The sequence below is a fragment of the Tamandua tetradactyla genome, chromosome 7 (assembly GCF_023851605.1).
Source record: "Tamandua tetradactyla isolate mTamTet1 chromosome 7, mTamTet1.pri, whole genome shotgun sequence".
In the NCBI taxonomy this organism is placed as follows: domain Eukaryota; kingdom Metazoa; phylum Chordata; class Mammalia; order Pilosa; family Myrmecophagidae; genus Tamandua; species Tamandua tetradactyla.
In genome coordinates, this window is record NC_135333.1 from 87,157,580 (window position 1) to 87,178,548 (window position 20,969).

Consider the following 20,969-nt stretch of genomic DNA (forward strand, 5'->3'; position numbering starts at 1 on the left):
TGTTAATCTCATATATTATATTTAAAAATATTTAATATAGTGAAGATAATGTTTCAAACATTTAAAAATTTTTTCTATATTTTAAATGTTCATGAGGAAAAGAAAAAATAGCCCTTCAAACTGGTATCAAATGTGGAGTACTTTATTACAGTTTTAAATATTGGACAAATAAAATGCAAATGAAGAGCCAGAAATGCTAAACAGTGAGTAAGAGGGTTATGTTTCCAGTTATAGTTGGTTTCTGGTTTTTTAGAAGTACTGGTTCAGGAACTTTGCGGTGATGTTGTTTTTAATTTTTTATATCTGAGAACATTAAATGAAAAGAATAGCCAGTATCGAACCATCTCTGCCCTATATTAGATCTTGAAATTCTTCTTAAGTAACTTTATATGTTAGTTTTCCTATTCATAACTGAGTGCAGGGAAGGACCAATGTAAATCGGCAATTCTAAATGTAGTTGTGACATTTATTCATTTTCTTTAGCAAAGAAAAGTTCTTGTAATACCATATTACATATGTTAACAGTGCTAAAATTCCACCCATTTTTAAATTAGTATTTAACAATTATATACCCTTTGTAATTTGTAACAAAATATTAAAAAGCCAGACTCTGAAGTCAAATTTCTACATTTAGTAGATATGTTTTCAGGGAAGTTACTTAACTACTCTTTGCCTAAATTTCCTTGTATTTAAAACGGGAATAATAATCCCCATCTTGAGGGAAGCTGTGAGATTTCAATGAACTAATACATGTAGAGAACATAATATAATTCCTACCTTATGGGAAATATTCAACAAAGGCTAGCTATTACCTTAGTGTGTAACTTTCACACTTGGAAAATTATTTAATCTTTTTAGGCCTCATTTTCTCAAATGTAGGCTTTCAGTTACATTTATACAAAAAAAGTTAAAGTTATATATCTCTATATATGTACAAAATATATAAGTACAATAACTTATAATTTATTTATGACAGATTTAGGTACCTAACATTTTAAAATAAACCCATTTTTTCATATCTCATATACGATAGTTCACATATATATCAATAGTCACAAAATTAAAGCATAGAGGCAAGAATTGCTGAGAGAAGTAACAGGAAGACCAAAACAGCAGGATACACAAGGAAACTTGATCTCAAAAAAGATGGGACACCTCTAATAAAATAACAGAATCTTCCCCTCAGTGAAAATTCTAGCCATCCGCAAGTGTATGCTGACATATAAAGAAGACCAAAGAATGTTATTCAGTATCTACAGTGGAAGAAGAAAAGCACTCATTTACATGCTATCTTTTAGATATGATATAAAAGGTAACATTCTCAACAGTATGGGTGCTAGATACTGAAATGAATAATGTGACTGCTAAGAATGAGAATTCCAAAATGAGACAAATAAACCATCTTCCGAACGGGGCCATAAAACCTTCTTCACAGCTTTGCGGTGTGTGTCACATAACAGAGTGTACTTTTTATATAAGGGTAATAAGAGCATGCACCCCAGAGAGGTGTGTGCATGTGTGCATGTGGGTGAATTAACACACGCGAGATGCTGGTGCTCAGAGCATGGCACGTGCTATTTGCTATTAAAAGACTTGTCAAAAAAAATTAAGTCTCCCATATTTGAGCTAAAACTTGATTACAGGCAACTCCACTTCTAGGAGTCTATAATCCTATGAATTATCTCCACCTTGATTAACGTCATCTCACATCTCAAAGTTCCCATTTCACTGTGGAAGAATGGAAGAGTGAGGATCAGAATGTATAAATACAGGAGATGGGAAGAAGAGAATTTGAATCCTGGCTCAACCATTTACCCCTTCCATAACTGAGAACAACCTCTTCACCCCTCAGAGGCTGAATTTCCATTGCCTCTGAAGTGAGGACCAGAAGACCCACACTGCACTGGTGGAAACAAGACAAGCCCACGTCCACACAGCGCCTAATACAGGCCCTGGTATGGAGTGAGTACTTAATAAACACTTGTCCCCCACTCCCTCTTTCTTCTACTTTCACTCAAAAGTAAAGAAAAATCCCCCACCATACTCATGTCATTCCTTTTATATTTATAGCCATATAATAGTTCTTAACCTAAGGATCTGTGAAGATGAAAAGCACTCAGAGAAACAATCTGTGATGTAATTTGGAGTAGGAACTGACCATGTATATGGAATTGACAATCCCCTCCTGTGCCGTTAACAAACTCTCATGAGCCCAACATATTTTTATTTTATCGTTCCTGTTTATGTGCTTACCTATTCCTACTAACTGTAAGCTTCTTGAAAAAAGGAAAGAGAATCTGGCATATAGTTGCTGAATAATAAGTGGTTTTGAGTTAAGAGTACGAAGCAGCGCCTTGGTGTCCCTTCCAATGGCAAGCAGTCTCCTGCCTCGGGGTTTCTGCGTTTGATGTATCCTCTGCCTTAACGCTCTTCTCCCAGAGACTGGCACGACTCCTCCCTCATTTTGGGGGGGTCTTATCTCTCTTATCTTCCCTAATCACCCCATCTAAAAATGCACATGCACATATGCACACACAAACAGAGACACTCATATTTCTTTAATAACGTTATATGTTAGTTTTCCTAACACCCTGTCTCTCTCTCCTCCATCTTTTACTATTTAGCACATAATAAATTTCCCAGATTGGATTTGTCATCATCTGCCTTCCCTTATTAGTGTGTCTATTTCATAGGGCAGGAGTTTTGTGGGTTTTTTTTCTTTTTTATTCACTACCTAGTACTTAGCACAGTTTAGGATATTTAATAAATATTTCTTGAACAAATGAATGAATAAGTTACACAATGGCTTGGCACTTGGAACAGGAAAGATGAGTACTTCTAGAGACATTTATAGAAATTGTAAAGTTATGCGATGATTAAGCTAATCCCTTGAGTAACTGTTTGGAAATCATTTTCTGTTACTTGATATACTGCAGTTTTAATTTTTTCCTCAAGCAAAAGATCTTTCTTTTTTCTCATGGGAAACTAACGAGATATATCTACCACTGAACTATCTCATATTTTCCTTATTATCACATTATATGAAAGGATCTAAAAAGATTGTGCAGTCCATCCCCTTCAACTTCCAGATGAGAAAACAGGGCTAGAAAGATGAGTATTCTGGATGCAAGTGTCAGGATGGAGCAGTGATCTTCTAACCTCACTCTAGTACATATCTGACCAAATCATCTTTCTCCAAAAGAATTATAACAAATAAAACCTAAATTATCCTCACTTGCCAACATGGTATTTGTGTCATTCGGACTATGTTTAGTTGATAATTAGCCAATCTAAACTATTCAAGGAGAAGGCAAAAATCTATGCATGATAGCAAATCCTGTTTCTTAAATAAGCCCTCCTCTCAACTTCCATATTTGAACATTTACAATGTGTCCACCTGGACTTCTTGGAGGGCTTTGGTTTACAGGGACAATACAGGCTTTGGTTCATCTACAGAACAATCAGCTTAAGGAGTTGTATTCAGATATTATTAATGTTTTCAAATCCATTTCCTATTTTCCTGCTGAAATCTCTGCCAAGCACACACTTCAGCAGACACTAAAATAATTTGGGTAGTTGACATTCAATCCAAATTTTCTATGGAAATCTGCCAGATTTGACATCTGTGAGAAAGTGGGTAATTTTTATTATCCACAGAGAGCAAAAGCTTAGTTTGATATTTCTCTATCTCCATATATCTCTCTGTAGTAGGGCTGCTACTCATATATACACAAAAAGTGGGTAGCAAGGAAAACTATTTAACCCTCTCACCCTCATCAGGGTTACCTCAAATAAATTTTAAAGGAACAAATGACTAAAAGAAATTTTGCAGGTGTGACATATACAAAGTAATTTTATTATATCATTGCATTTTGCTTTTAAACCATACAATTCTGTTTTATCTGTTGCCTTAATGCAACTATTTGCCTTTAAAGCACTTTTCACTTGCTCTGAAACACGAAACTAAAATTTCAGGCTGATTTTATTTTTAGAATGTTTTACAAACCATAATAATATTTGACTTCGCAACACTGCAGAAGCATGTTTTAAAATCATACAAAAATATTCCTATAATTGATATATTTTATTTCTAGAGTATTAAGAATTAAAATATATTAAACTTTTAAGATTTCACCCCTCTTTTTAAGAGAAACAGATAAGTCTAGATGTTGTCATATCCTTATATGTTATACACTAAAAAGTTACCGGGAATTATACTACTGCAAAGAAAACCACATTAGTTCACCACAATAAAACATAGATTTCCCAACTCACTTTTCCAATTCAGTAGTCTAGCATGTCTCAAGTTAAGAAACTGAAAATGATTACAGCATCTGGTTCTATAGTGACAAAGATTCAGTAATAGACCAGGGGAATGAAAAAACATGGTGAATTACACATTTTATTAAAGTAGAATTCAAATGTGGGTAGCATGTTCTTAAATTTTTAACACAAAAGAAAGAGTACTCCAAATATTTAAAACTTAATAGAATTATAATTAGCATATATAGTTCCAAAATCACTAAAGAAAACATAAAATAAAGAAAACATGTTCTGCGTGGCAAAAGAGGAAAACAGAAAGCAAAATAAATATTAAAATAGAAAATACAGATACAAAAAGTTTAACAAGCTTAAAACAACAATTATGACATTAAATGTAAAATGGTTAAATTCCCCATTGGAAATCAGCCACAAAATTCAAATTAGCTTAAGAAAGTAATTCAAGAGTTTGATTAAGATATACATCTACAACAAGTGTTTAAGATAAAAGAAAGAAGGAAGGGAAGAACATGTCTGCATAGGGGTATGACATGGACTTCTGTGGTAGGACAAGTTCTGCTTTCCAAAGTCGCCATGGAGGGAGAGGGTGAGTCTGTTCAGGATGCAAATGTCCTTGGAGCACTGTCAAGACCTTCATTTCCTTAGGCTCATACCCTTCCTGGGTCTCCTTTACTAGTCTTAATAACAGTGTGACCATGATGACATTTTGCCTCAGGTTTCACTCCAATATAAGTAATAGGAGGACTGGGCTATTTGTTCAGTTCACAGCTCTATCTTTGGACACATCTTAGCACATGGTAGACATTACAAGTTTATGTCATAAATGGATGAATATGTCTGTATGAAATACTGGAAACTTAAATACAATCTTTTATTTGATTCACCTTCTCTATGTGCTCCCATTAAAATGGGTAAAATATTTTTTAAGTTGCAAACCCAGACTGAAGAAAGGGACTGCCAATGAAAAGGGATTTCAATGAGATTCTGGAAGATGTAAAGCAGATAGAGGAGAAATGACTGATGAAACAACCATAAGCCAGAATACATATATACATGGCTACAATTGAGAAGGGGCCATTTCCATATGCTGGACTCCAGACTAAGTGATACTAGGTTTCATGAAGGGTGGAGTGAGAAGAACAGAGAACAGAGAGACTCACAGGGGGAAGGCATGAAACAGTCAATTCCCCAACCTCCTATTATCCCTGGGTGAAAAAATTAAGTACTGTATTTTAAAAAACTATCAAAATTGTCTAAAAAAGACCTAGGGCACCTGGCACAGGAGTTAGCATCCAAGAGTGAAGTCTTTCTCATTTGATTTTAGCAGTCTTCCAAAATAACACAGGCAGTTCATCTGCTATCCTTACAGCTAAGTTAAGCCCCATACTTGTAACTAACCTTTGTGATGGGTTTTCTATTATCTCATTCTTAAACATTTTTATAGGCATCCATGGATCATTTAATTTCTGTGAAAAGCCTATAATACAAAAGGTAAACAGACAGGAAATGCCTTTTCGAATTTTTTCATAGAGAGGAAAAAATCATTATTCGTTTTAGAACCCACTCAATGTTACACTCAAGAATATATGATATCCATAAAGCAAGTTTAAGAAAAAGAAAGAATTACAGAACTAAAATAACTCTAGGGAATTAAACACAATTTCTGAAACAAAAACAAAATTAATAAAAGTGTTTGAAGAAAAAAATAAATGTTTTCCATCATGTAGAATAAACCAAAAGAGCAAGGATATTTGAGAGAAAAGGCAAAAGTTATATAGATGACCAAAGCAAAAAGTCTAAGAGCTAATTAATATCATTTCCAAAAAGAGGGGAAAAAACATAAAGATATTATAGAAGAAAAATGGCAGGTAATTTCCTAGAAAATATATATATATTTTTTTTTTTTTTTTTTTTTTTTTTTTTAAAGGAAAGACAGAGAGAAGGAAGGAAGGATAGAAGGAAGGAAAGGAGGAAGAAAGGGAAACATCTTTTAAACATTTTCTTGTTTTTATTGTATTTTGTTTCTCCGTTTTTGTTACATGGGCTGGGGCCGGGAATCGAACCGAGGTCCTCCGGCTTAGCAGGCAAGCACTTTGCCCGCTGAGCCACCGCGGCCCGCCCTAGAAAATATATTTTATGAATGAAAAAAAGATCTCACGTAATACATCACGGTTATAGTTCAGAATACTGAGGGTAAAGAAAAGATCCTAAACTTTTAAAATGAGATGGAAAAAACACATCTCCTCAAAAGAACATGAACTAGCCTGGTTTCCAATTTTCAGCAACACTGTATACTAACAGTCAGAAGAACATGACTCCAAAATTCTGGAAGAAGATATGTTTCCATCTTGAATTTTAAACCCAAGTCATGATATTAATTGGCTGTGAGAGAGAAAAATGATACCTTCAGATATATAAGATCTGAGAAGGTTTAAATGACTCATAAATGAAAAAGTTCCTTATAGCAGTTTTCCAAAAAATTTTACAAAATAATAGAGATAAGTTGAGGAAGAAGATATGGAATTCAGGAAACAAGGGATCTGACCCAGGAGAAAAGCTAAGGGGTAGGCAATAGTAAGAAGATAACATGGATTTGAATAAATGGGCAGATGTTCGCTAAGGAAAGTGAGAAATGGTTAGATTAGAGAATCATTTTAGAACCCACTCAATGTTACACTCAAGAATATATGATAGAAATATGTCATTGGTAACAGAGTCCAGCAGTAGTTAGAAACAGGGTAAGATAATGGGTAATTGAAGCTGAAGGGATACAGACTGTGCAACAGGACTAGATACAAAAACTCAAAAATGGACAGCACAATAATACCTAATTGTAAAGTAATCATGTTAAAACACTGAATGAAGCTGCATCCGAGCTATAGGTTTTTGCTTTGTTTTGTCTTGTTTTGTTTTGTTCTTACTATTATGACTTTTATTTTTTTTTCTCTATATTAACATTCTATATCTTTTTCGGTTGTATTGCTAGTTCTTCTAAATCAATGCAAATGTACTAAGAAACGATGATCATGCATCTATGTGATGATGTTAAGAATTACTGATTGCATATGTAGAATGGTATGATTTCTAAAAAAAAAAAAAAATGGACAGCACAATACTACCTAATTGTAATGCAATTATGTTAAAACACTGAATGAAGCTGCATCTAAGCTATAGTTTTTTTTTCTTATATATTTTTGTATTTTTTATTTTTATTTCTTCTCTATATTATCATTTTATTTCTTTTTCTGTTGTCTTGCTATTTCTTTTTCTAAATCGATGCATATGTACTAAGAAATGATGATCATACATCTATGTGATGATATTAAGAATTACTGATTGCATATGTAGAATGGAATGATTTCTAAATGTTGTGTTAGTTAATTTTTTTAATTAATAAAAAAATGTAAAAAAAAAAAAATGGTGCCTGGCACCTGGTGAGGAAAAAAAAAAAAAAAGAATATATGATATTTTTTTGAAGAAAAAAATAAATGTTTTCCATCATGTAGAATAAATCAAAAGAGCAAGGATATTTGAGAGAAAAGGCAAAAGTTATATAGATGGCCAAAGCAAAAAATCTAAGAGCTAATCAATATCATTTGCAAATGCAAGAGTATGAGAAAGCAACAACCATTTGAAATTAACATTAGGGGTATTCTCCATTGGTACAGGACCTTGAGTAGGAATATCACAAATATTCTCAATTGTTTATTGCTTTTATCTTTTAGAGTTAACATATAGGCAAATCATAGGAATTTTAAGTATGATTATAGTACAGAAAATAAATGCTGTCCACTGTATTGATACAGCTAATAGAAGTTGAAAGACAGAAGAGAATAAAGAGAAGCAGATAAAGCAATGGGAACACAAATGCCCTCACCTGCAAAGTGAATAAGAAAGATAAATGGTCTCTAATTTGACAAGAAATGGAGGTTTCAATTTATTTGAAGCTGTTTGGAAAATCATAACTCATCCAAATTCAACCTATATAAAGAAAATCCAAGTAAGTGAAAAACTATGAAAGACACTGAAAGAGGAACCATATTAAGCTTTGGAGTCATACTTTCCCCACCTAGGGAGTTCTCTCAAACTTTCTCAGAATAAGGGTGTGAAACATAGAAAAACATAAGAAGCTACTATATTCATATTATTATGCTAGTAGACAAAGTTCTAGCTAAAAACTACAGAATACACTGATGGATTCCAAACTTTAAATATGCTTATCACTGGAATACTTTCTTTGAATAAATTGTACGTGGAGCTCAAATGTAAAATAGATGAAAATAGAAAGATTTTTATCAAAGGGATGGCAAGGTTACTATGAAGGCTGAGTTCATTCATGAACACAGATAGGAAAAATTTAAATAAAATGTAGGCAAACTAAATTTAGTGGTCCTGTAAAAGATGTGCCCCCAACCCAAGAAGAGTTTAATAATGTGCTTTCTCTGTCTGTTGAGCTAATAAGGTAATTTTATTTTTGCATTATTCTTTATTTTCCAAATAGTCTCAAATGGGAAAACAATCATTCTAAAAATAAGTAAAATACCTATTTTGAAAAAGGAAAAGGATCACTAGATCTTAGCTCTTCTGAATCCATTTCATTCACTTCTAATACTACAAACCATGACAATGAGCTCCTGGGCATCATCAAAGATAAAAATTCCTCTTTCCACCACCTCTAAATTCTTTGAGATCTCCTAATGTGCACTATAAAAAGCCTTTCCTTTCTTTCCGAAACATCTTCCACCCACCACATGTTTCTAAAATTCCCTATAAAAGGGGGCACTGCCTCCCATTTTCACTTAATAGCCTCTACAAAGTTTTTAACACATGCCAGGCACTGTTATAAGTGCACTACACACATTAACTTACTTAATCTTCCCAACAATTATTGTCCCCATTTACTGAAAAGAAAAAGAGGATCGGAGAGGTTCAGTTCTTTTTTTTGAGGTCATGTGAAAGTAACTGAGAGTCTCGTATACACATCCAGGTACTCTGACTCCAGGGTTCACCTCCTTGACCACTATACTGTAAGGTGTAGAATTACAGAAAAATCCAAAATTAATTTTGGATGAATTAAAATATTTACCCAAATTTGCATTAAAGTATAAGAGCCTTATCCTTTTTTAGGGGCAGATTCTGATTGAGAACAGAGTGCTAGCATTCTAAAGGATAGGCACGTGACAATGGGAATCATACAGAAAAGTTTCAATCTTGAATATAAACCTGAATTCATCATCATCCATAACTCCACATATAAAATGGAGTTAAGATTAAACTATGCACATTCTATTAGCAACTGCCTTCCTTAACTACATTTTCAATATAATATCAAGATCCAGGAGTTAGAATATTTCATGAAGAATATTTTCAATATTTGCTAGTTCCAGGTTAAGAATATCACTTGTTACATCCACAATATTACCTTTTTCTTGGTGGAAACATGAAATGGACTATTATTTCCTAATTTTAGATTTAGAAATAAAATATAGGGATAAAATTTTCTATCTAAAATTTCAGCATAACACCCAGACAATCATTCAAATCTATAGTAAGAAGTGTTCTAAGATAGGGATGACAAGTTCAGTAAGACATGACCCTTGCCATGGAAGAACTACCACTAGTGGAGTCCACTGAAAGGCAAGAAAACACAGTGGGATATTTTTACAGGAAGATTCTTGTATATCATTCAGGATCAACTGAATATAGATTCAAATATTTAGGAAACTCACATACAATCACAATCCCTACTAAGCTTCTATAAAGTAGTTATTAGATGAACCACCTTGCTTTACTACCTAATTATAGATTGCTAAGGAAAAAGAAGTCTCCTCTCCCTGTTAGAGGCATAGGAAATATAAAACTAAAGTATCTGAGAAAGAGTATAAAGAGGAGTGGACACGACCACCTATATGAGTAGCTGTCCCTACAGAGCATGAGTATAATCCTCTTTATTAAGGGGAAACCTAACAGAGAAGGGGAGGAGGCTGGGGCCCAGTATTTCACACTCAAATGCAAGCCTTAAGGTATTGTCCCAACAAATAAACTTTGAAAAACGGACTTGGATTTGCCAAAATAAAGTTTTTGAGGATTTACCCACCAAATGCATGAAATACAAGCTTAAGTTCATCTACACATGGGTGCTTACTAAAAGGCAACTGTAAGTGTTTGAAATTCCAGAATTTTCAATTCCAGTTCATGATTTAGATAGTGAGACAACCATCAAATTACCAAAGTTTAACCACAGCCCAAGAAATAATCAGTTTTTCTGATTATTTCCCCAGATAGCATTTTTGGAGAAATCAAAGGAAATAAGGTCTCTTGAGAGAATATTAACAGAGTTACTTTTGTCTACATGGCTTTCAACACCTGAACATATGAATGACGTTCACTATACTTGCTGTAAGTTCCTTTATCAGAACCTATTTCCAGTTATCAGTTCCCATATATTAATCCCAGTATCCAGTTTATTGGTTTTATATCTCTGCATCTAATTTTTAAAAGAAGGGGCTCTTTTTCAGTTTAGTAGATACATAATGCTGGAGTTCTTAAAAGTGGCACTGCCACAAAGTAGCCAGTCCTGAAGACAACACAGCCTCTAGAGCAGGACAGGGATATTTTTGCAAGTGAGTAAATGAGTAGATCTTTAAGGCAATGAAACTCTATACAATATGGTTTTATCAGACCTACTGGAAATAGCTCACAATAAATAGGTATGTAGAATTATTTGATATTAAATAATGACAATAGAACTTTCATGCAATCAGAAGGAGACACAACAAAATTTTTTGAATAAAAAGGTGAGTTGTTTCACACAGACTGAGATGGACTCCATGTTATTTTTATATGTAAAATTCAAGGAGTTAAAAAAAAATTTGAGGAGTAAAGACTTTCAAATTATGCATTTAAAGACTTTTTTCCCCCTGGTTTTTGAAACACAAATATGCATAAAGGGAAACTGATTTACCTAATTGAATAAAATTCTGTAAACCCTAGTCTCAGTGACTAACATTCCCCATACTCATTAATATTAAGACCTGCTTTATATAATCAGTCATATTGGTAAAGCATTTTCTTTTATAGCTACTATAAATATATATTTTGTACTTTTCTGCTGATTTATTTAGCTATCTCAACTATTCCGACCTATTCTAGTCCATACATTATGTACATTATTTTAAATCTTTAGTGGGCCTATTTTATTCTATGATGTATTAAAATGCTAAAATTCTGAGATTTCTATAAAATAAGATCAGATGAATGTGTACATACTCTGCTCTTCATGGGGAATTCACTTCATATTATGTATAAAGAATGTACACATTTCAATATACACATACATTATATATTCTAAAGAGAAGGAGAGAGACTGGGATGATAGTGAAAGGTAGAATAGTTAAATATATTAAACTTTTGACCAATAATTAGGAAATGAAAGCCAAAGTTTATAGGTTGACTAGAGTCATCTCCAGGTTTTATTTACATGTTGCTTATTCATTCTCATTAATTGCACAAATATTGATTGAGCATTACTACGTGCAGGCATTATGTAAGGGACAGGGTGTAGCAGAGAACAAAAGAAGCCAGCTCCCCTGCCCTCCTGGCCTGTCCCCAGTGTCTGGATGGGGGACAAAGGCTCAGCCAGCTTCCCTCAATTGGGATAATGCTGAAGGACTCAGGTCTTGCAGGACAAGTCTTGTAGTCACCATCTCCTTCCTGTCCCATCCCACTTGACTCACCTTTTACAGAAGTTCCCTACAGCTCTCCTCAATAAACTACCAGTATGTAATGTTCCTCTCAAAGTCTTATTTCTGGGAAACCGAACCCAAGATAGTGTATAAAGTTTTATTTGTTGGTTTGTTTTTAAATCTCCATGTAAATGATTTTACACACATTACTGTATAAACTGTTTTGAAAGATAGTACCATTACAGAATGGATATTTTAAGATCGTCTTAGACCCAGTATTAGATTTCACCAAATAAATTAAATGTTATTCTACATAATAATATTATATCAGGTTTTGCCATCTGACTCACAACCCTGTGAATTAAAATCCAAGAGAGAGAATAGCTTGACCCAGATAATCCACCTACAGATTTTCATTTATTGGTTTCCACTAAAACTGGTAAACACTGCCATTTAAATATCCAGAAGCTAAAGCTGGTGAACAAGTATTTGACTCTGGTGTGAACCAGTAGACACTAAATGGGGTTGTCTGATCTATACAACAGAGTGTTCAACCCAGCAATTCGAGAACATCCTTTCTGCTTCATTGGTCACCAATAGATTTTCTGTTCAGTTCAATTGAGTCCGGCACTCTTTTTAGCCTTTCTCTTTTGAGGGAAAGGCTGATGCTGTTTAAAGGTCTCACTAAAAAGCAAAGCCCTTTGATTGTGAACCTCAAAACAGACTATATCAAGAGCACACCTTTTAATACAGAGCTACATACTGCCTTATTTTAAGCCCAGCAAGAGAAGCCTAATTGTCTAAAGGATTTTTTTTTGGGGGGGGGAGGAGCTCATTTTCACTAAGTTCACATCCCACAGAGACAGTTTGTGTACTCAGTGGTTCTAGGTCTAACAGCCATTTGGACAACCAAATATCAGTTTTTGCATTTCTTGGTTCCTAGCCTCTACTAGCATAGGATAACACAGCACCTTATTGAAATACCACAACATAAAAATCCATGTGTTGTGAAGCAATAAGGTAAGTAGGAGCACAAGTACTTGATTAATAATAATTTTAAAAATGATTAAACCCGGGCGGGCCACAGTGGCTCAGCAGGCAAGAATGCTTGCCTGCCATGCCAGAGGACCCAGGTTCGATTCCTGGTGCCTGCTCATGTAAATAAATAAATAAATAAATAATGATTAAATCCTATGTCTTATTGATTCTCTATTTTTATAATCATGATTTTGGGGGTAAAATATATATTTAGAGATATGCCTGTCAATTTTATGTATGCTATCATACCCTGTACTGCTCTGCATCACAGGTATGTACTCTTGCAAATAATATGTCCTCAGGCTCTAAAACCAACTAACTTCCAATTAGATTCTTCCAATGAGAGAAATTTGACAGGATAAAGTGAAGAAGAGAGATGCTTTCTCTTTCTGCTCAGGAAGCATCTCCAGTAATAGCTTGAATTCCCTTGGGGTCCAGCTCTAGTGAAACAGCCAGTCCCTCACTGCTTGGGTTCCAGTTCCCACTGGGCAGCACTGGCTCCTGAGTCCTGGTAATACCACCCCTCCCCAGTCCCTGCAGCTCAAGGGTAGTTATCACTTCCTGATATTGAGAATCGCCATCTTAACTAATTGCCTGTGCTTAATTCCCCTTATAGAACTATCAGCCATGGGCTCGGTTTTCCTGACTGGATCCCAACTGGCACAGGAAGTATCTAAAATTGCTTTAAAAGAAAATCCTAATTTACTTCCCCATATTGTTCTACGGTTCATTCTTCCTGCTCAGAACTTGTATGAAATCTCTAATTACAAGCATAAATATAATGATTAGGTTCTCAGATTAAACTTTGATCCACAACATACCAGAATTGTGATGTCTCCCAGGGCTTGAGTCTTGATTCTCTGCTTTTCTCCTGTTTCCACACCACTCTTAGTGAACTTACCCAAACTCATCAAATACCGGTTTCTGATCAAATCTATACACTCACCAATCTCCGACCAGATACCTCCAATTGGATGTCCTATATGCAACACAAATTTACTCTCTCTCCAAATGAGATGGATATAACATCCTGACACATTTGTTTATTTGATTATTTGCTATTAATATCTTCTTACTTACCAAAGTCAGAAATTTTGGCATAATCTCCAATCTACCCACTTTGCTTATATCCAGTTATTCACTAAGTGTTATAAATTATAACAGATCCTTAATGTATTTTACATATCATCCCTATAATTCATTCTTCTTGCCACTGCTTTAATTTAGAAATGCATCATTTCTTGACTGAGATGATTCAACAGTTTTCTAACTGTTCTCCCTGACCTTCACCTTTCCAGCCTTCCATTCAACTTTACAATTCAACCAGAGTTATCTGTCTAAATTATAAACCTGACAATATTGCTCATGTGATTTGTATTTATTTAAATGATTCCCATAGCATTCAGAAAAAACTACCAAATGGTAAATGAAGAGTCTTATCTGGCTGCTGTCTTATTTTCTGGCCTCACACCCTATCCCACCCCTATAGCTACATATCTCTCTGGCCCTATAAAACACATTTCACCACATATATCACCTGGGAGCTACTTAACATCTTGCATGCCTTTGACTTACAATGTCCACACCCACCTTTTAAAACTAGTAACTCTTAAGTATTCTAAAAAGCCAGTTTAATAGTCACCTCCTCTCATGTCACAATTAAAACACAGAGAGGTAAAGGGTTAGCATTATGGATCTAATGTGGCAGGTGAAATAAATGCCAGAGGCTGGTATAACCAGATTGTTTATAAAGGTCCAGATTGTTTCCCTACTCACCTCCAGTCCATATGATAGGTCTGTCTGCATCACTTCTCAACCAGTCATTCTCTTTACAATTTATCCCTTCCACTTGACAAACATTAATCAAGGTCATGATAACATCAGAGAAGAGATGAAAGGAAAATTCAGCTTGCTGCTTGGTTCCCCACTTCTCTGTAGCCCCAACTATAGTTCATTAGGAGAAGATACAATGAGGACAAAGAAAAAATTTTATATATACACATAGATAAATATAGATATGTAGAATATATAGATAGATATGGTAAATATAACTAAGGCATTAATCTATTAAATATGTTTATGTGTGTATACATATATATATATAGACACATGTATACAAAATACATATATATATATATATACTGAAGAATACCCAGCTTCAGACCATGCAGAACATATATGGAGGAAGCAACTAGACACAGTCCTACCAGCCTGTATTAAGTGGTAGAACTGAGGTCAGGTAACACAACTACCATTCTCATGTCTTTAATCTGTTTCATATTTGATAGATTTTCTCTTATTGGTTGCTATATTCTTTATCTCAAGGATAGTACTGGCACATAGCAGATATTCAGACACTTAATATTTATTAGATGAATTATTGAATGAACATTTCTACCAAAAGCAAATCTGCTGCCAGTGGGCCAGAGGTAAGAAGCTGGAGGGACTGACTGGGAAGGGGGTGGGACACAGAGGGGAGGGTCTAAAGCAGAAATAGGCAGAGAAATGGATGTATTTGGGGAGAGGCGCAATCTCATGTCCAGGAAGCCGACTGTAATTTTTGCAAATTGCTAACTTGATGCTGTTGATGAAAATATTTTAGTTCTTACTATATAATTTTGGATGATTTAAGAATTTAGGTACTTGAGAATAAGTTATCATACTTATCAAAGAAATGGAAATAACTGAAAACTCAAATTGTGCCTTTAAAATATTCCTTTTAAGTTAATTATCCTTTCTACTGTGTGTTCTCATTGCTACTTGGTGAGCCTGTGATTTGGCATTTGAAACAAATGTGGACAGTGTTGGGGGGCAGCTCTGGCACCACAGAAGAGTGAAGCACTGTCTGAAAAGCACCAGTCCAAGCTGGCAAACTGGAGGTGAGGTCAGATGACTGTTGTGCCACTGTCATGCTATTTAACATGACGACACAAAGCCATAGAGACTGGCCTCTGTGAGCTGACAAAACAGTCTTGACCTTTTACAGATATTCAAATGACTCCATAGTTCTCATTGGTTATATACGGCTTCTATACTTATTCTAAGCAGAATTTGCCAACTGAAAGGGATGTGCTTGGGTGGTCTTTTTTTTAGAGTACACCAATGTGCTCTGAAGAAAATAGTTTTGTCAAAGGTCAAAATGGCTTCAGACGGAAATGCAAAACAAAGATTTGCACTTTAAAAAGCAAAACTTGGATGAGGTTGATTTTGCACCCAAACATACTCCATATTATTGAAAATGTGCTCTTATCAGCAAATGGAACATCTGGGCCCCAGTTAGAGAAAAGAAATCAAGGTGGCTTACAAAGCCCATCAAACTCATACAAAAGAATGTGTACACATACCATATGGTATGAGAGTCCTTTAACAATTAAAGAAACTCTTATTTATTCATCTTGATTATGTTAATAGCCAAGGAAGGGCTCACCATTTAAATACATTGTGGTTCTGGACAGTTGTGTTTCTCAAACTGGAGCAGTCCTACTCCTGGAGGATGTGTGGGAGTGTGTGACCAGGCAGAGAAGATCACAGGTGAAATGGCTCAAAACTTCTCGCTATGCCAGATTTGGGGAAAAAAGTAAAAATCAGACTGTATCTAAAGATATTATTTTATTTTAGAATGGATGCAGCTATATCATGGAACAGAATGCAAAACTCATAGGTATTTTACCATAAATACCAAAGTGTCACAAAAATTTTACTTTCCAAAAGTTCAGGTAACCATTAAGAGCCTACTTTTGATGATCGAACATGGTGTTGCTACAAAAAGGAATGAAGTTGTGAGGCATGCAATGATGTGAATGAACCTATGGTACATTTGGTGAGCACGTTTAGCCCAGAGCGGTAATTGCTATTTCTGAATTTTGAGGTGCTGTTTTACATATGTAGAACCTAGTTTTTAAAGGTAAGAATGAAGCCGATTGGGTTGAGATTAAGTTAATTCAGAATAGAGAGGTAAGGCAGACATAGCCTATATTTTAGAACTTCATATACTCTTTGAGACCAAAGGAAGAAAGTTTATGCCCAGAACCTAGGCTTTCTGTAGTATATAATCTAAACTTGTCTGGATAGATGATTTCACCAATCCAAACACAGAGAGCCCAGAATAAGAATGAGAGCCTTTAATCCTATAGCTTAATGTAATGCCTGGATACATCCCAAAGTATATTAAGCAGATAATCAAAAAGTATTGGCAAAGTCCCTTGAGGGACGTGAGAAAAGTTATGGACCTACTAAACTTTACCACCAGGGAAACCCTGGGTACTGTGCCAAACATTAGAGACACCCAAGTCAAAAGGCCAAGCCCTTGATCTTGACGCTTGCTCTTATGAAACTTATGTATGTAGCAGAGAAGCTTAGCCTACCTAAAGGTATGCCTAAGAGTCACCTCCAGAGGACCTCTTTTGTTGCTCAGATGTGGGCTTTCTCTCTCTAAGCCCAACTCTGCAAGTGTAACCATTGTCCTCCTTACTACATGGGACACGACATCCAGGAATGAGCCTGGCCCTGCACCATGGGATCAACAATGCCATCCTGACTAAAAGGGGGAAAAGAAGTATAACAAGTAAGGTATCAGCAGCTGAGAGATTTCAAATAGAGTCAAGAGGCAACACTGGAGGTCACTCTTGCAGATGCTTCAGTTAGACATTGCTACCTATCATAACTTGCCCCACCCCAACCAAACCCATTCCAGCCAATCCTAAAGAACCTCTAGGGCATTACATAAGATTCTACAAAGGTTCCATTACTAGGGTAACTCTCCAAAACCTACAATCTCCAGATGGGTCCCTGGACTAGGTAAGTCCTGAAATGCAGAGGGGCCAGCCCTTCTAGAACATCAACTAGTTCCATCCCCCTTTCTCATATTATTGACAACCCTTTCCAACATGAAAAAGTTAGAATGGGAACAGCCCAAATACCCCTAAAGAGTGGGAGAAAGATCAAAGGTGATGGTGGAGTTGTACAGAGAAGGTTAGGTTTAACAAATGAATATGAGTGTTGAATTATTTTACTGATATTTATTTTAGTGTCCAGTATCTTTGAGCAGCCAGAAATAAAAACCTAAAATTGTGGAATTGTAACCCATATCAAACTCTGAAATTTGTTCAACAACTAAATGCTGCAATGTATTTTGAAATTTATTACTTTTCTATATATATATATGTGTGTGTTATTTAAAGAGGAGGAGGAGTATAACAGAGAAGATAGGATTTAACAAATGCATTTCACTGCTGAATCATTATATTAATATTTCTGTTGGTCTCCAGTGTCTTGGAGCAGCTAAGAGAAACAATGAAAAATCATGGAACTGTAACCCATACTAAACTTTAAAATCTGTTCTATAACTACTTGTTAAAATACACATGGAAATTTATTGCTTTTATACAGATATACTTCATGTTAAAACAATAAAAAATTAAAAAGAACCTACCTTTGTTTACATAAACTTCAGGCTGCCATTCACATTCTAATTACATGAACCTTTCTGTGATTCCAGACCACCCTGTCCTTTGCCTTGAACAATTCTTTACTGCAGAGCAACCAGAAACATACTTTCTTGCTCTATTGTTTCATATTTCAGTTGCATTTCCAAAGCTATTTAAAATCTCTTTGAGAATAGGGTCATGGTTTTTAAATTGTCTTAAGAACTGTTTATTGGTTATATTATTTATTATTAGAAGTAGTTTTAATAATAAGGCTATGAATATTGATACTCGGTGAAAAAGTAAAAAATCGGTATTAATAATTCTGAAAGAATCATGATATGATTATTGTACTTAACCACCTTAGGATCTAAGAATACTTTAAAATATCAAATACGTTTTTTTCTGTTAATTCTGGTAAAATAATTAAAATTATTAATTTTATACATGGACAAATAATGAAGTTTATCCTTAATTCATCGAAGGAATCAATTGAATCATCATGAACAGGAACTTACAACACTCAGATACCACTGGCTTAATTTGTGGCTTGTTCACAATAACTGCACACATGTTTTGCTGCTCTCTAAGCATATTTATTCTTTCTGCTCTTCTACTCCACATTTAGTGTTAACAAGGGGGCCCAGGAAGGTGTCATTTCCATTTAGAGCCATAAATCACTCACACTGCCCTGTCTCAATGTTTGATTGCCTGGTCCAAACATACTTATGCTTCATCAGCTTTAAGTTTTAACTGACATGCCATCACATCATGAATATATTTCTGCTTTTCTTCAAAGTCAAGCTTCCAATCTCCCTAATTTAGGTCCCCCTATTGAAATGTAGGGGAATGAAGATCATCAATGCATTTAGGGAAAATTTTCCCAGATCTGTCCACACTTCTGATAATTGGACACAAATGTCAGGAGCAGAAGCCTTTCAGAAATGCTGTGCCATCTAGAACTTTGAGTAATAGAGAGCAATACACTATGCAGGATAAAATTTCTAGATATACTTGATACAGAAAATAATACACAAAACAGAATATGGTACGTGTAGCACATCTTTTAAAATATTAAACATTAAATATTTTTCAGGGCTATTAATACTTTAATGATTAATGGCTTTTCCAGCAAATAAAATCAATATATAAGGAATATTTAACAATAAAAACACATTTGAATTTTATAAACTTTTGCTTTTAGAAAATACTTAAGAGGATATATTTAAATGATGACAACTGCCACTTTGATAAACTTTTAAATTCTGCAAGTTAACAATTCTAGGATATGACTACAGTATTAAACTATTTGTCTTGAATCGATATAGCTAAGTGCAATGCCCGGCACTTTTCAATAAAATTAGCAATACTAATTGCTTAAACTAGGGCCTCAAGAGTCTCTGAAATCACTGTAGTGATGACTGATGACCTGACCTGGCCCCAGAAAATTTACAGAGACATTTTGAAGAACTTTCAAATATAAAAATGAATGCATGTTTTAAATAGTGGTTCACTGCTATTTTACCAAGGCAGAGAGATACGAAGGAAAATTCCTGCAGGAGGTAGTCTCTTCAGAGATGGTAGAGTTAATACATATATAGAAATGAAAACTCACCAAGTTAACATGACACTTCTGAATATACCTTTTTAAATGAGTTTTAGAGCAGTAAGAGATGTTTGAATCATGACCTTAATATGTGCCTATTATTATTTTTGAAACAAAATGATATTCTAAAGTGATTTCTTTAAAGTACAATGAACTTTTTGGAAATAAAGTCAAAATGCATTGTTGATAAGGCACTCCAAGCCCTTCCATTCTACCTGTCATTCTGTGATCAGTCCCTTCCACCTTTCCAAGCTTGTCATCTGCCACTATGTTTCTGTTAAAATGACTTCCTTTAATCCCAACATACCCAGCTGTTATCCAACCCTGAGATTTGTTTTTGTGGATCGCTCTGCCTGAAGAGTTCTTTCTTTGACATTTGGCAGAGCTAGCTCCATGGAATCATTCATGTCTCAGAGACTTCTTTACTGAACAATTTTTTATAGAGGTTCTCTCCCCTCCCCAGTTCCTCTCTGTCAGTATGTTTCCTTTTATGCTCATATTTATGTTTTCTCATTTATTCATTTTCTTATTTATAAATGAGAGATTTCCAGACAAAACCGCCAAAGGAGATTGAAAATTCATCTAAAATACGTGATAGGTTCTTTCTGAAATGGTTTTGGTGTGGTGTGAAATTAAAATAAGGAAACAGAATAAATTAAGATTAAAGGTTCTATTCATGGGGCACTATGAGCACCAGAGTAGAAAAGGTCCTTGCTTACTCCTTCTGTAGAAACTTCAGAACTTTGTAGAGCCTAGCCTGAAATGGAATCTGGTCACTCTCACTTATTTGCTCAGTGACCTTTGGTCAACTATTTAAACTTAGTTTCCTCACATGAAAAATGAGAATAAAAGTAGTGTCATAGTTCTGTGTGTATGTAGGTGTGTGTGTGTTTCTGGGAGAGAGAGTGTGTGATCATCAAACAAATATATCTTGCA

At 34.8% G+C, this 20,969-nt stretch overlaps 1 protein-coding gene across 19 annotated transcripts in view; it reads right to left on the reverse strand.

The window, feature by feature from the left end:
* Nucleotides 1-20,969, reverse strand: part of SOX5 (SRY-box transcription factor 5) — a 1,211,684-nt gene that overhangs the window by 805,119 nt on the left and 385,596 nt on the right. Inside the window, exon 1 of one of the 19 annotated variants that reach the window (XM_077170311.1) lies at nucleotides 14,781-14,996. The exons of the other annotated variants lie outside the window; for them this stretch is intronic. The gene's annotated coding sequence lies outside the window, so the exon portion shown is untranslated. Of the gene's footprint in view, nucleotides 1-14,780; nucleotides 14,997-20,969 lie in introns of those variants that run through there. 19 annotated transcript variants of the gene reach the window in all.